General features: G+C 40.2%; 1 protein-coding gene across 1 annotated transcript in view; it reads right to left on the bottom strand.

The window, feature by feature from the left end:
* The window catches only part of cdkal1 (CDK5 regulatory subunit associated protein 1-like 1), a 365,636-nt gene that overhangs the window by 160,873 nt on the left and 192,263 nt on the right, over positions 1 to 12,500 (bottom strand). The window lies entirely within an intron of this gene.

Below are 12,500 nucleotides of genomic sequence, written 5' to 3'. Positions count from 1 at the left end.
GATATTTACTCGTCTGAGTAGGCATGTTATGATACTCATCCACATTCCATGCTTTTTTTTAATCCAGCTATAGTAATGTTATCATGTGAAACTCATGATAGAGCATCACCGCCCACCTGGAAACAGTCACCTCCACCTTCGAGTGCTTACTAAGCCTAACTTAATGGACAGAGAATCATTAGCCACAGTGATGCAGTTACTGTCATAAGAGAGTGGTGAGTTTGTGTGTGGGTGTAATTCAAGGATGTCTGCAGTAACTTCCCATCAGATCAAGCCCAACTGCATTAGTTCTAATTGGAAGCTTTATGCTTACATTATTAATCTATTGCCATCAGGTCAGTTCTGTCGGAGTATGAACAATGAGACGGACTACCATCTCCACTACCACTCCATAAGTGAAGCATTAACACTGCTCTCCTCCAGAACCCGCTTCTTTTTTATAAACCAGCGGGAAAGTGAGTGCACCTAATCAACAACTGCCTGGATTGTTTGTGAATCAGAAAAGAGCTCTGGTAGACCTGGGCAACAAAACAACGGGGATAACTGTTAATGAGAATTTGTCGTTGCAAAGACTTATTATTCATAAATAATTACTAGTCATAGTGTAAACAAGTGTGATAGCTAGCTAGCTATATTCATGATGATTCTTAAAAAAAAGCATGCAAATTCTACTTTAGCATTTAATGTTAAATTATATTAACAATATTTTTCTATGGAAATTAGCCTTTTGTTTTCTTCACAATCAAAATACTATTTGGAATTAAATAGTAGACAATATTTCCCTAATATGAATCTTATCCTGAATCCAAACCTAATCGTAATCCTAACTCCGCTCTATACCTAACCTGGATGCTTACTCTAACATGGCTTAGAATCAGAGGTTCTGCATGAATTTTCTTATAATCTGTAGAGTACCTACAGGGTGCTGGGTCCAGTTATTGTGAAAATTATATGTGAAGAGATACATCAAAAGTATGTCATAAAAAGATTTTTGGCCATATTGCCCAGCCCTACACCCTGTATCTGGCAGGAGAGTGGCAGTATGAAGGACATGAGAGTGTGAAGTCCTAACATTTTTTGATAGAACAGCTATTGCACCAGACAGAAACAGAGAAATGGCCAGTGCGGTAGTGTGTGTTAGCAGTACCTGGCTGTCTGAAGTGCATGACTGCTCAGTGTAGTGATTCAGCTGATGGAGGCAACAGTTCACGTTCGATCTGGGAGAGGAGTTAATGAGTGTGTGTGTGCAGGCTTCAACCCTGAACTACTCGTTCTCATAGGACAAACACACACAAGCGCGTCAATATTAATCCACATGCGCACACACTCACTCGCCGCTCTCGCTAAGCATCAATTAATTATCAATGAACCATTGATTCCGCTTGCACCACTGCCCTGTCAATTATTTACCAAACCATTTCCACTGGGGTAAAACCCCTCACAAAAACACATAGAAGCCACATAAATAAGAATAGACCATCAAACGGCAAAACAGTCGATAGAGCAGATTTGACAAAGGGTGGGAGAGAAATACTCTACACTGTGTATATCCCATCCCAGTGTGTGGCACTTACTCACTGCATCCTTAGGCAGGATCCACCAAAGCTAAGAAGCTCCCATTCACTGCATAGTTTTTATCTGTGATGCCACAATACATTATTTTCTTTTCTCAACAATGACAAAGCCTAAGGTTTCAGCCAACACTTAAGATGAGTATTTAAAAGTAATCATACTCAAACTACTTAAACTCCACAGGAAGAAATACACAGCTATCAACATCACATCACACAAAGTGAATGTCTGCTATTACATGCTGGATTTACCACAGGATTCATTTGGATTTATTCTTTTTTTCTCTCTGATATCTGGCGATGTCTGCTGAGCCTAGCCTGATACTGATACCTGGCATTAAATCCGTGCCATCTCTGAGCCAACTCAAGCCCATCCACACATTTAAAGGCAAACATATGATACATGCTACTTTTTTGACAAATTAATATAGATAGAGTGTGAGACCTTGGTAGGTAATGAAGCTGAATCCCAAGCAAGACCAAGCTACTAATCTTCCCTGGAGCTATAGGTCCTCACTATGATCTTGCCATCTCCTTCAACAGCACCTTGATCATTCCATCTGAAGATGCACAAAGCCTTGGCGCGATTCTGGATGATCAGTTATTGCAAACCTGACTTAGTCACGCATGATTCTCCTTTACAACATCCAAAGGACTCAACCCTTTCTTTCTAGAGAGGCCACCCAGGTGCTTGTTTAGTCTCTTGTCATCTCAAGACTTGACTACTGCAACTCGCTCCTGGTTGGTCTTCCTATAAAGAAGGCCCTTGCAATTGATGCAGAATGCAGCAGCACAGCTTCAATCTTTAAGTTCCCTCATTTCACTGCACTGCTGTGTTTCCTTCACTAGCTTCCTGTAGCTGCCCACATCAGATTTAAAACCCTGATGCTTGCCTATAACGCTAAAAATGGACCAGACCCTCCCTAGCCGATAGCAAGTCAAAACTCCTTCTGTACCTCAAGCTCTTCAAGCTTCAAGTATGGCTAGGCTTGATCTGCCATCCTTCAAGACACGTGGAAGTCAAGCATGAAGATCCTTCTTGTCATGTCACCCATGTTATTGGGGGGGGGAGCATCTCTTTGAAAAAGTTAAATAAACTTAAATGAACACTAAATGAGCACTTCCTGAAATGTTTTAATTCAGTATTTTGTATCAACACCGACTCTCTTTGCTCAAGGGCAGTTTGGACTATAACCTATTTACGCTAGTTAGGACACATTCTTGGAGTACTTTTGTAGGGAAAGTTAAGAAAGAGTCAACCTGTGGGGTGCTGCACGGTCACTGTCATTAACTGAGCAGGCAAAACATTGTGGGTGTGTGTGTGAGGAGATCCAGGGCTTTTCCATTAGCACAGCTCTCATTAAAAATGATCTATGTTATTGTACTCCACCACTACGTTCTTTCCAGATCTAATGGACTGATGTCATATACAGTTAAATTTTCCAGGGAGAGAGACAGAGAGTGAGGGAGATGGAAAGAGGGATAGTGTGGAAAAGGTGTCCACTGCTTCGTAGTGGAAAGGTGTGGAGATTGAGACCCCCACAGTGAGGCTCCTGTGTGTGTTTAGGTGAGTTTGTGTGGGTGGTTAGGAAACAGCTGCATCTGGGTCCGTCGGCATCGGACTGATGGCCACCCTTCCTTTCCTGGAGAGAAAGATATTGCCGTAACACACATGCCAGTGTCACAATGCCTAGCAGGCCCACAAAGACCAGGGGTGGTCAGTGGGTTTGTATCTATAGCAGTATCAGTCTCACATGACATCACTACATGACTTTGCCTCCATTTCAATGACCAGGAGAATCTAATTTAATCTAATCTAATAATAATCATTATTATTTTACTGATAATCTCACATATTCTCTCTTCAGTTCACAGTTTTATTCTTCCTTAAATCTGTACTGCTTGCTACTTCAGTGCTCAGACAGCAGTGTCAGCAGCTACTTTTAAAAAATGCTAAGGCTTTCACTAGAGCATGGGGACAGATTGTGTATGAATAGAACTACATTTATCTCTAAACATTACATTTAGCTTTTTAACAACCGCTCTTGTCTATAAAGATTTATATGGGTAGGTGTGAGGAGTTACTGCTCACATCTGAATGGGGAAAAACTCTGGTCTCCCATGTCTTGGGTGGTGCATCCACTGTGATGGTAAGATCAGTAATAATGGGAACCATATGAATCAAGAGCAGAATGGCATGTGACAATCTACTGGATGGTATGTGACTCAATCTCTCCGATGGACACATACAGTCACAAGCACACACTCAAACACTCTTCCTCACCTCACATATGCACAAATACACTCTGGAGGTTTGCTGTGTATAAATAGGTGGTGTAAGGCCCATTTTTTGTTGTATTAATGTTGTGTTTGCCTGAACTTCAGCAATGAGATTTTAATGTCCCCAAAAAATCAAAATCAACTTTCATCCATCACTGTGATTGACAGCAAAACATTCTGCTGACTGCTGCAGTACACTTGAATTGCAGAATTTCCCATCCAATTTAATATCCAGTTGGCAATCTATAGTCATAAACACAATGTCAAATTTGAATTCTCACTGAAGAGAATGTCAGTTTAGCAGAGAGAGAGAGAGAGAGAGAGAGAGAGAGAGAGAGAGGGAGGGAGGGAGGGAGGGAGAGGGAGAGGGAGGGAGGGAGGGAGGGAGGGAGGGAGAGGGAGAGAGAGGGAGGGAGGGAGGGAGAGGGAGAGAGGGAGAGAGAGAGAGAGGGAGGGAGAGGGAGAGAGGGAGAGAGAGAGAGAGAGAGAGAGAGAGAGAGAGAGAGAGAGAGAGAGAGAGAGAGAGAGGGAGGGAGGGAGGGAGGGAGAGGGAGAGAGAGAGAGAGAGAGAGAGAGAGAGATGCATGCTTCAAGAGAATAAAAAAGCTACATTGTTAATTGTCTTTTTAAAAGCCCCAACTAGTTCTTAGCACAAAAGCCTCAGTGTGTAAATGATTCATACCTGTGAACACTGTTTTGAATTGTGTTTGGGCAACACAGCTGACATTCGCTTCATTCCCTGGCCCAGCAGTAGACCTTACAATGATTCAACTCCATTACAATTCTTTAGGAAACAATTCAGTGCTTCATGAAATCTCATTTACCAGAATGTGAGCTGGGGTGCTAGTCAGGAGTAAGCATCAGAGCAGAGGGTGATAAGAAAAGAAATGTGAAGTGATTTAGAGAGTTCTCAAGGAGAGATAACCCCTCCAGCTGGCAGACAAACGACTTTATGCAGCTTTGATCCTACAGCTGTAGTTCTGTCCAGCAGTTCTGGGCCCACAAGGATCATAGCTCCCAACACAAAGAGACAGAAAAAAAAGTAAACTGTCTGTTGGACCCCAAGGACTGGTTTGGTTCTCAAACCAGTCCTCAAGGTCTGTTCCACATTTTTCTCCAACCTAACTTACAATGCACAGGGATAGAACAAAAACATGGACCATCTGGAGGGCCCTGAGGACTGATTTGAGAACCACTGCTCTAAAGCAGTAATCAATGGACATAACCTTTAATTACAAACAGCTCCATAACTGAACACTTATATTGTATATACAGTATCTGCTGCACAAGACGCTCCCCACAGATACTTCCACTTACATACACAGCACAAAATAACTGGAGTTTGTGAAGAAGAAACAGCTAAAGCTCCACACATCTGCTCTTATGTATAGAGCTAATTCTTTGGTGAAAGAAGAGAGCAGTTTCAGTGCTAAAGGCTGGAAGAGAAAAAGACTGGAGTGTAGAGTCCAGAAGTGGAAAGCAACCTACAGTTACTCTCATCTCAGTACATGAGTACATTTTTCCTTGTAATGGAACTTTTTTTTTCTTCAATGTAATTCAATCATAAGAATTCTAGTTGAGTGTATTTCTTTAAAAAGCATTTAATTTTTGAACTTAATTCAAAAATGATTTACAATTTTTAAAAATATTCTTTACATTTTTTTTATTACCTGAAGAGTTCCAAACTTCTAACCTGAGAAAGTAATTAGCTTGGTGGGCTGATCTTCACTAACAATTACTGTGTAATCTGCTATACATTTTTATCAGGCCAGCTTAGAAGCTAATGTTAAAGGTAAACTAACAGGTCAATAGCCAATAAAACCAGTGAATCCTTGAGTAACACACTCTCTTATACCAAATGTCACCAAATTATCCTTCACTTTCTTTTTATGCTTAGTTTAGTAATTAAAATTTCATTTTCCTTATAAATACGTCACATATATATATTTCGCTACAGTGTAAGTACTCAAACAGGCATTTATGCTACTCTTTCTCACCTTGTCAAGCCCTTTCATGCTCATTCTCCTTAACTCTGGAGAGTGCTCTGCTACCTGCCACAGCATCATCTCTACCACAGCTTTGAAACATCCAGATGGTGATGCATTCCATTCACTCATTTACAAGCCAATTATGGGTGATATGTCCCATTCAGTCATTTACAAGCCAATCAAGTCACAAGCAAACACGCAGAGGGTGCTGCAATTTGTATGAAAATGAGTGAATTTGAATGATTAGCAAGTAATTAAAAACTATGAATACATAAGAGGGTATTGCTGGACATGCAGGGCTGCTTTTCTAGCCCTGGGTTAAGCTTATGCCTAGACCAATGAGGATTTACAATAGTGCATCACCATAAGAGTCCAAGACTAAACTTAATACAAGTCCATCAAGCCAGTTCATAAAAATGAAGCAACACCATGCACACCCCAGCCCACTATCACGCTGTGTGGTTAATATTAAGACTGCTAGTCCCATCTACCATGTGTTCCCTCATCCATGGATGTAGATTATGGGGCAACACTGTTTTAATATCTGTAGTAATTGAAGTAATTATTTGCTATAATTTCACTTATTATTGGAGATATTAAACACTGACAGTACTAAATCACCGACAAATAAGTACCAATCAATCATTGTTGAAAGTCTGACACAATTAAGCATCTACAAGGACATTCTACAGTTAAAGATGAGATAGGCTCTGAAGAATATTCTAAAGCTGAAACAGAAGAAGGATTTTAGCTTTAGGCCTGAGGTTAATGTTTCTAAAAATGTCTCCAAATTTGGTCAGAAATCACATATTCCATACTTGCAGATCTAATGTGTTTTAAAGTTGCATGATTTTCCAGGCACTGGTCCATTGAGAAGGAAAAAAGACGAGCCACAAACTGACCATTGACCTATCTTCTGAACTTTGTTCCCTAAAAGATGGGCAATAAGGCATTTTTGGTGCTCGAGTTTTATTGCTTTTCTGGATTATTTTTGTGTATAATAGAGTGCAAAAGGGTACAACAGCTAACGGGCAATTCCTTATATCAGTTGATTTGATTTGAAAAACTATTCTTACTTAATCATGCTTGATTCAGTGGAATTCTACCAAGATGTTCTTAAAGTGTAAAAGCTTTCAGATCTTACCTCTTCTGTTAAGACCAGCTGCCATTACAACCTTCTTCCAAAAATTATGAGTGAACAAGAGCAAGCAGCTATTGGCTTCATCTCTGAGCAACTTTGTAAATGATAAAGTTAGTACTGGGAAAGGTCACTCAGTACCACAGTACCACAGAGTCTAACAACTCTAGCACATTATTTCCCACAATGATGCGCATTTCATTTGTTTTGCTGGCAAACGGCATTCATAGTAAATAAAGATGGTATTTAATTTAAGTACAACAAACACTACAGTTATCAGAATCCTCTTGTGTCAAGACTGTCGAGCATAAGCACTAAGTAGTCACAAAAAGCACACAAATGATTTTGTTGAGTGTGACGATGTTGTGTAATAAAAATGTGGATTTAGAATGTGATGATAAATTTATATTACATTACATGTATATTCTAGGTTTCATTTACCAATGCCATTTTATATTAATAGAAATGTTTCATTTTTTAAAAAGTAAATGCAAGGCACACCAGGAGAAAGTTTTCTTACTGGTGATTATTGAGAAGCCTTCACTAAATATTCTGCTACTTAGAAAGTAGAACAAAATCTTTCAGAAATAAATCTCACATGCTAGCAATACACAAATTAAGATGGCAGAGAAGCTTTAGAGCTTTGTGTTACAAAATCAGCCTTTACACACATTAGAAAATCAGGATTCTAGTTTTTTCACCCTAATTTTTGACCCTTTTGAGCCTAATTCTACTAATCAATAGCCATTCAAAAGGAAGCAGGTGGAGAGACCAAAGCACAAACATCTACATTATCAGTTACTGGGCATTACTGTTATAGTGACTGTTGTATCAAACTGATCCATCACTGCTTACAAAGATGCAGTGAAGATGTACAGCATCACTGGAAACATTTTATTTCATTGGAATGGTATAATATAATAGATACCAGGTATCCACATACTGAAGTGGATAAAATAATGTTCTATGGTTTCTGGAGGAAACAACTAGAAGTCAAATAGATAAATGAATGAAAAGTTGATTAATAAACAAGCACAGCTAACAGATATAGGTAGCACTATTAATTTTCATTCACTGTAATCAATATTTGCATATTTGGTTTAAATAATCCCTCTGAAAGCATCACTCTTACTAGGGCTTGACAATGTGACGACTAGCTATAAGGATTTTAGGAAAGATGTCAATATCTGCCAGCCCTGACTTATTCAGATGAAGCTCCCCTCGATTCAAAAAGCTTCTGGTCCAGACTGCATGACTAGACTGGCCTGCTCTTTAAAATCTCTAGCATTCTCTCTTTCTCCGCTTGAATTCTGCACAACAAAGGCGAGGCATCAGACTCCTAGTAGGCAGTACAGCATGTAGCCAGCGGCCACGACACACATGCACCACCTGCTCCTCACCAGGCCTCTGTGTAGACAGAGGAGGAGGAGAAACATCAAAACCACACCAAGTTTCTTGTTCTTGGCAGGTTTTGGCTCCTCTCCCTCTAGTCAGAGGCCTCAAAAAAGCTTCGTTTCTCATTCCCCTTGCCAGTCCTCTCGGCAGAGGTGAGAAGTGAGGAGCCTAATAGGATTCTGCATTGGCTTTGAGGGAGATAGAGAGTGGATGATACAATTACAAAAGTGGGTCTCGGCTTGTCTATAGGTCCCATCTTCCTTTGGTCATATCCCCTGAAGCACTGTTGAAGAAGGACTGGAGAAAGGTTGTTCTTGTCCGTGGTGGAGCATGTCTTTTATTTTTTCCTTTTTTTTTTTTTTTTTTTTAATCCACGGCTGGTTGAGAGGGGGTAAATTAGCTGCACCCTTTTCAATTCACTATCTAGAGCCAGTTCCTTTCTGCGAGCTAAGTAGCAATAAGATGCAGCCACAAAGCTGCAGCTGCCAAGCACTGGGCTGGACAATAGAGCCTATTAGCAGGGTTTAGGAGAGAGAAGCCACCCTCCCCCAACGCCTTGCTCTTCTCCCTGGCAGACAGAAGCTCAAAGTGAGCGTGCAAAGCAAGAACGGAGGGTCAGACCCTGCCAACACTCCTGCAAGATCCAGAGACAAGTCCTGTAGCAGCACTGGTAACATGTACACTCACATTCTCTTAGGCACAGCATCCTCCAGAGCAAAGCAGTGAGAGACTGAATTTGCTGTTATATGGAGAAGAAACTATCCATATAAAATCATTAGATTTTAACATGGTAAAAATGTAAACTATTTTATAATTACAATTCATTCGTTTTAATGAGGTATGATTAAGAAACATTCAAAACTAAATTGATGGAAACAAATTTAAAACTTGATTTTGGCAATGACAGCAATCTTTCAAAAAAAGGCCATGCTGTCCATTACCGCAAAGCATTAGGCAGTCAAAATTGCTTAGGATGATGCAACGAAGGTCAACGATCTCTTGGACTTCATTTAAAAGATGCAAGCTCACCATTACAGTGCTATCACTAGCCAATCAGTCATTCACCCACAACGCCCTGATCATTAAAGCCACTCCCCTCCTTCAAATCCTGAGACATGAATATCTAGTGCCCAAGTACAAAGTAGACAAGTTCTTAAGAGCCTTTTATATATATATATATATATATATATATATATATATATATATATATATATATATATAAAATCTCTTTACACCTTGGGCTCTAAACATAGACAACTAAAAAGCAACCACAATTATTCAGGCCATAGGCATTAATGCTCAGGCCCTGTCTGACCTTCAGATGGACTCGTTCCTCCCATCAGGTTCTTCCAGCGAAATAGAGAGAGAGAGAGTGAGAGAGAAAGAGTTTCAGGGCAAATGTCAACTGCACCACTGCACCAATGGAGAGACATTCAGACAGCAGAAATGCGAGGGGGGGGGGGTGAATAAGGTCTGAGATGGTGTTAAGATGAATAAATAGAGAATGAGGCATGATTATGTGGAAATGTGGAACATGCTCTGGGAGAAAGCTCTCTGCTCAAGAACCTCCTGCGAAGTTGTTCTTAAGGACATGTCAATCTGATTCAAGTGCATCTCCTATCATTTCAATTAACTTAAGCCCATTTCTGGCACACAATTAATGCTAATTCTGATTAGGCCCTTGCACTGGAGAAAAACAGAACCTGTTCTAGGAAGAAAAGCTTTTTGCCTTCAACACTTTAATATATATTTTAAATATATTCTGCTCACTCTAATATCTTGATAGCTCTATATTACCAGGAAATGGGTCAAATCAGACAAATTAGCACAAGTTCACCTTTAGTTTCCATTGTGCTGTGTTGTGGTTTATATATATTACATGCAGTGGAGTCTATAGGATATGAAGACGACTAGAGGATGGTTCATATAACAAGCTAAGGTGCCCTGTTCCGCTCTCTCCAACAGATTGATTCCCTCTAATACACCCTGACTAATGTCTGTGAGATTGGCATGGGGGCTTCTGGTGGCTCGAAGCGATCTCGCAAATGTTTTGAAAACACTTAAGGACGTTAATCGTGCCATTCGGTTGAACTCCCTGTGACTAATGGAAAGTGTGCCTTGATTAGGGCCCACTAATTAGTCTCTGTTTCACGCAAATTTAATTACCCATCACTCTTGCTTCCTTGATGCAGCTTTTTATCTCTGTGAATCGATCGGTATTGGTGGCCCCCAGCCAGCAGTGAATGAAGACACAGAATGACCAGGGATTTGAAGAGTGGACAGTTTTTCACTGTGTTTGTCACTGCACAAGTCTGCAAGTTTTACACTCCAAACAAACCACATTTCATACCTGTGCCTTTAACAAGAGTCACATGACAGTCATTTAAATTTCAACAGGTGTATTCAAAATTATTCAAATCTCCACACAAAGTTCTACTACAACTAGTGCTATTAGAAGAATGAATGGTGTGGTTTAGCATTCATGTTTGAGAAAGCAACCCAATGACTTGCATTATTTTGCCACTTCTCCAGTAGTTTTTATTCTCACCATTTCAATGGCTTATTACTTCAATTAAGAAAGAACACGGTATCAATAAAGTGGTATGACTGCATATGCCTGGCTAAATCCACTAGAAATTATCCAATCATCCACTAATTTGAGGCAAAGATATGAGCAGTTAATGGTTAAAACGGTTAAAGGACAAGAATAGCCTGCTCTTCCTTTATGTTCCTTTCCTATATCCAAGCTCTGGGTTCCACTGACCTTCTCCATGTCCAGTGTGAAGACCAGAAGGAGGCCTACAGGCCTTATGAGGGCGACAGCCATGTCTCCCACCATAAGTGGGTCTGATTGTGACTATGGGGCAGGATGAGAGTTTGACTGCACAAGTGCTCTTCTGTGATGATAAGCAGAGGTTACATATGTAAATGAGTTAGTTAAAAACTCACTGATGTAATAATGTTTAATACAACATGCCCAACAACTCGCAGACGGCCAATCTTCTTTGGAGCCCCACGTACTCAGAGCTGCCCAGTTCAGTTAAGTGCAGGCCCTATTACAGCAGCTAGTGACCTAATTTGTGCCACTTTGCTCATCTAGCTTCCTTTTTTTTTTTTTTTTTATTGACCCCCCCGCCTTGGAGGTTGAGAATATTTTTACATCGCGAGTCTTAAATTGTTAACACGTGAGCATCCCACTGCAGCCCACTGGTTTGTTTATTCATTTAGTTAACTGGTGAATCAAAAACCAGACACATACATTATGCATGCTGACTCCAATTAAAGTGCGGGTTTAACATGCATGAAAACTACAGGAGAGCTGAAGTGCTTTAAGGCATCATATCACTGCTTGGTATGCAGTGACCATACAGCATGATCACAGAAAACAGCAGTATACTCACTGGCTACATTAATATGAACCCCAAAATTGGAGCTACATCTTGCTGGTGTACAGGTAGAGACTGCAGCCCATCTGTTGATGCACAGCTTGTGTTCATCATCCTCGAACCTTCACCACTGGCCAGTTTCTGACTCGGGATCTGCTCTCTCTTATACATTGTCAGTGTCACTGCTGTGCTGAGAATGGTCCATCACCAAAATAATACCTGGTAAACAAGTATGCATGACAATAAATGAGCTACACCTATATTAAGGACCTATATTATAAATATTGTATTATAATTATATTATATTTTTATATATTATAAATATAAATATTATAAGTCTACAAGGGGCTCTAATAAAATGGAGAATAAGCATACATGCACACCAACTTCTTTTTTGAGGAGCAAATATGTACAAAAACACTATTTTTATTTCAACTGTATTAAATATGATTTGGTACTTCCATTCAAATTCCCTTAGGCTAAACTCTATCACGCCATCATGCCCATCAGGCAATGGGGAAAAGACTTTAAATTGTGAAAAACACATTGCTTGGCTGAATTATTGATCGGAGGGATGCAGATCACGGCATCCCAGCACTGAGAAATGTTGTCGCTTAGCCCTCCTCATGGGCAGCTACCAAATGGAAGGTGCTGGAGCAGAAATGTGGGAGACGGCTTGGTGAAATCTGGGCGAGGGAATAGATTGGCTGGAGACGAGAGCCCCAGCAACACCCACTAAAAG

This window comes from Pygocentrus nattereri, chromosome 3, assembly GCF_015220715.1.
Source record: "Pygocentrus nattereri isolate fPygNat1 chromosome 3, fPygNat1.pri, whole genome shotgun sequence".
Lineage (NCBI taxonomy): Eukaryota > Metazoa > Chordata > Actinopteri > Characiformes > Serrasalmidae > Pygocentrus > Pygocentrus nattereri.
The sequence above is the reverse complement of the archived record's forward strand: the minus strand, read 5'-3'. Positions and strand labels throughout refer to the sequence as shown.